Source organism: Mobula birostris, chromosome 12, assembly GCF_030028105.1.
Source record: "Mobula birostris isolate sMobBir1 chromosome 12, sMobBir1.hap1, whole genome shotgun sequence".
NCBI lineage: Eukaryota > Metazoa > Chordata > Chondrichthyes > Myliobatiformes > Myliobatidae > Mobula > Mobula birostris.
In genome coordinates, this window is record NC_092381.1 from 116,729,607 (window position 1) to 116,734,606 (window position 5,000).

The window sequence follows — 5,000 nt, forward strand, 5'->3', positions numbered from 1 at the left end:
CCCGGGTTGGTTAACGCAGTTTCAGGGTTGGGCTTGATTAACGATTTGCCCGAGCAGGGTTGGCTAACGCATTGTCAGGAGCGTGCGCGGTTGGTTCACGAAACTGCCTGTTCCGGGTTTCTAGAGCGTTGTCAGGCCCGGCCGGCCGGGTTAGCGGGTTGCCAGACCCAACTTGACGAAATTCAGTGCGGCGCGGGTAAACGGCGGGAGTAACTATGACTCTCTTAAGGTTAAGGAGGAGGGCCCATGGGCCAGCAAGGAGTTTCTGATGAACATCGGCCGGGACATTTTGACGGCGGGGCAAGAACTAGTTGTTATTGAGGGCGAAGGGTTTGTCCTCAGCTGGTTGATTGTCGAATCGTCGGGACTGCCGGGCCGGTCAACGATTTGCCCGGCCGGCTTGGTTAACCATTTGCCCGAGCCGGGTTGGTTAATGAATTGCCATGGCCGGGTTGATTAACGCATTGTCAGGGTTGGGCTTGGTTAACGATTTGCCCGAGCAGGGTGGGTGAACGCATTGTCAGGAGCGTGCGCGGTTGGTTCACGAAACTGCCTGTTCCGGGTTTCTAGAGCGTTGTCAGGCCCGGCCGGCCGGGTTAGCGGCTTGCCAGACCCAACTTGACGAAATTCAGTGCGGCGCGGGTAAACGGCGGGAGTAACTATGACTCTCTTAAGGTAAGGAGGGGGGCCCATGGGCCAGCAAGGAGTTTCTGATGAACATCGGCCGGGACATTTTGACGGCGGGGCAAGAACTAGTTGTTATTGAGGGCGAAGGGTTTGTCCTCAGCGGGTTGATTGTCGAATTGTCGGGACTGCCGGGCCGGTTAGCGATTTGCCCGGCCGGCTTGGTTAACCATTTGCCCGAGCCGGGTTGGTTACCGAATTGTCTGGGTTGGGCTTGGTTAACCATTTGTCCGAGCCGGGTTGGTTAATGAATTGCCATGGCCGGGTTGGTTAACGCAGTTTCAGGGTTGGGCTTGATTAACGATTTGCCCGAGCAGGGTTGGCTAACGCATTGTCAGGAGCGTGCGCGGTTGGTTCACGAAACTGCCTGTTCCGGGTTTCTAGAGCGTTGTCAGGCCCGGCCGGCCGGGTTAGCGGCTTGCCAGACCCAACTTGACGAAATTCAGTGCAGCGCGGGTAATCGGCGGGAGTAACTATGACTCTCTTAAGGTTAAGGAGGGGGGCCCATGGGCCAGCAAGGAGTTTCTGATGAACATCGGCCGGGACATTTTGACGGCGGGGCAAGAACTAGTTGTTATTGAGGGCGAAGGGTTTGTCCTCAGCTGGTTGATTGTCGAATCGTCGGGACTGCCGGGCCGGTCAACGATTTGCCCGGCCGGCTTGGTTAACCATTTGCCCGAGCCGGGTTGGTTAATGAATTGCCATGGCCGGGTTGGTTAACGCAGTTTCAGGGTTGGGCTTGATTAACGATTTGCCCGAGCAGGGTGGGTGAACGCATTGTCAGGAGCGTGCGCGGTTGGTTCACGAAACTGCCTGTTCCGGGTTTCTAGAGCGTTGTCAGGCCCGGCCGGCCGGGTTAGCGGCTTGCCAGACCCAACTTGACGAAATTCAGTGCGGCGCGGGTAAACGGCGGGAGTAACTATGACTCTCTTAAGGTAAGGAGGGGGGCCCATGGGCCAGCAAGGAGTTTCTGATGAACATCGGCCGGGACATTTTGACGGCGGGGCAAGAACTAGTTGTTATTGAGGGCGAAGGGTTTGTCCTCAGCGGGTTGATTGTCGAATTGTCGGGACTGCCGGGCCGGTTAGCGATTTGCCCGGCCGGCTTGGTTAACCATTTGCCCGAGCCGGGTTGGTTACCGAATTGTCTGGGTTGGGCTTGGTTAACCATTTGTCCGAGCCGGGTTGGTTAATGAATTGCCATGGCCGGGTTGGTTAACGCAGTTTCAGGGTTGGGCTTGATTAACGATTTGCCCGAGCAGGGTTGGCTAACGCATTGTCAGGAGCGTGCGCGGTTGGTTCACGAAACTGCCTGTTCCGGGTTTCTAGAGCGTTGTCAGGCCCGGCCGGCCGGGTTAGCGGCTTGCCAGACCCAACTTGACGAAATTCAGTGCGGCGCGGGTAAACAGCGGGAGTAACTATGACTCTCTTAAGGTTAAGGAGGGGGGCCCATGGGCCAGCAAGGAGTTTCTGATGAACATCGGCCGGGACATTTTGACGGCGGGGCAAGAACTAGTTGTTATTGAGGGCGAAGGGTTTGTCCTCAGCTGGTTGATTGTCGAATCGTCGGGACTGCCGGGCCGGTCAACGATTTGCCCGGCCGGCTTGGTTAACCATTTGCCCGAGCCGGGTTGGTTACCGAATTGTCTGGGTTGGGCTTGGTTAACCATTTGTCCGAGCCGGGTTGGTTAATGAATTGCCATGGCCGGGTTGGTTAACGCAGTTTCAGGGTTGGGCTTGATTAACGATTTGCCCGAGCAGGGTTGGCTAACGCATTGTCAGGAGCGTGCGCGGTTGGTTCACGAAACTGCCTGTTCCGGGTTTCTAGAGCGTTGTCAGGCCCGGCCGGCCGGGTTAGCGGCTTGCCAGACCCAACTTGACGAAATTCAGTGCAGCGCGGGTAATCGGCGGGAGTAACTATGACTCTCTTAAGGTTAAGGAGGGGGGCCCATGGGCCAGCAAGGAGTTTCTGATGAACATCGGCCGGGACATTTTGACGGCGGGGCAAGAACTAGTTGTTATTGAGGGCGAAGGGTTTGTCCTCAGCTGGTTGATTGTCGAATCGTCGGGACTGCCGGGCCGGTCAACGATTTGCCCGGCCGGCTTGGTTAACCATTTGCCCGAGCCGGGTTGGTTAATGAATTGCCATGGCCGGGTTGATTAACGCATTGTCAGGGTTGGGCTTGGTTAACGATTTGCCCGAGCAGGGTGGGTGAACGCATTGTCAGGAGCGTGCGCGGTTGGTTCACGAAACTGCCTGTTCCGGGTTTCTAGAGCGTTGTCAGGCCCGGCCGGCCGGGTTAGCGGGTTGCCAGACCCAACTTGACGAAATTCAGTGCGGCGCGGGTAAACGGCGGGAGTAACTATGACTCTCTTAAGGTAAGGAGGGGGGGCCCATGGGCCAGCAAGGAGTTTCTGATGAACATCGGCCGGGACATTTTGACGGCGGGGCAAGAACTAGTTGTTATTGAGGGCGAAGGGTTTGTCCTCAGCTGGTTGATTGTCGAATTGTCGGGACTGCCGGGCCGGTTAACGATTTGCCCGGCCGGCTTGGTTAACCATTTGCCCGAGCCGGGTTGTTTAGCGAATTGCCATGTATGGGTTGGTTAACGAATTGTCGGGTTTGGGCTTGGTTAACGACTTGACCGTGCAGGGTTGGTTAACGAATTGTCGGGGTTGGGCTTGGTTAACGATTTGCCCGAGTAGGGTTGGTTAGCGAATTGTCCGGGTCAGACTGGTTAACGAATTGGCATGTCCGAGTAGGTTAACGAATTGCCAGAGCCAGCTTGGTTAACGAATTGTCCGGCTGGGTTGGTGCACTCATTGCCAGGACAGGGTTGTTTAATGAATTGTCCGTTCCCAGTTGGTTCACGAATTGGCAAGGCCAGGGTGGTTAAGGAATTGTCCGGGCCAGGTTGGTTAACGAATTGCCCGTCCTGGCTGGTTAACGAATTGTCAGGGTCAGGTTGGTTAACGAATTGCCATGGCCGGGTAGGTTAACGAATTGCCAGAGCCAGCTTGGTTAACGAACTGTCCGGCCGGGTTGGTTAACGAATTGTCCGTTCCCAGTTGGTTCACGAATTGGCAAGGACAGGGTGGTTAACGAATTGTCCGGCCGGGTTGGTGCACTCATTGCCAGGACAGGGTTGGTTACCGAATTGTCCGTTCCCAGTTGGTTCACGAATTGGAAAACCAGGGTGGTTAAAGTATTGTCCGGGCCTGGTTGGTTAACGAATTGCCCGTCCTGGTTGGTTAACGAATTGTCCGGGTCAGGTTGGTTAACGAATTGCCAGGGTCTGGTTGGTTACCGAATTGTCCGGCCGGGTTGGTGCACTCATTGCCAGGACAGGGTTGGTTGACGAATTGCCCGTCCTGGTTGGTTAACGAATTGCCAGGGTCTGGTTGGTTACCGAATTGTCCGGCCGGGTTGGTGCACTCATTGCCAGGACAGGGTTGGTTAACGAATTGTCAGGGTCAGGTTGGTTAACGAATTGCCAGAGCCAGCTTGGTTAACGAATTGTCCGGCCGGGTTGGTTAACGAATTGTCCCGGCCAGGTTGGTTAACGAATTGCCAGAGCCAGCTTGGTTAACGAATTGTCCGGCCGGGTTGGTGCACTCATTGCCAGGACAAGGTTGGTTAACGAATTGCCCGGTTCCGAATGGTTAACGAATTGCCCGGTCCCGGTCGGTTCACGAATTGCCCGCCCGCTGATTGTTAACTTTTCGCACCGGCGGGGGATGGCTTGGGTAACGAGCCTCCAAGATCTGTCGGTTAACCATTTGCCCGGTGGCAATTCGTTAACCAAGTCCGCTCCGGAAGTCTGGATGGGGGTCGGATTTGCCGGCCGAGGCCGACCCGGAGTTCCAGAGGCTCGGCCGCCGGGGTCAGATTCGGCCGCCCCTTTGACACATGCAATTTCAGTACGGGGGCATTGGCGGGGTTCCTGCAGATATATAGGGAGGCCGTTTTCACGAGTTGTTGAAGTATTCGGTAGATGGCACCGGCCTCCCCAATTGGTTAACCCGGGCCACGCGGCAGCTTTTCCGCACGATTCCGAAGATTGCCGGTATGGATTTTCGGACAAATACCCAATCGCGGAAGTCTGTCAGCGGGACCTATTCGCAGGCCCATGCCGGCCGAGGGGCGGCATTTTCCGTATGACTACCGGTGCTCCGGCCGCCGAATGGAAACCTTGCCCGAATGAATTTCTGACAAAGTCCCGAGGCGGGAGCCAGTAAGGGGACGTATTCGGCGGGCCGTGCCGGCCGAGCGGCGGCATTTTCGGAGGGACAACCGCAGGTCCCGCCGTCGATCCG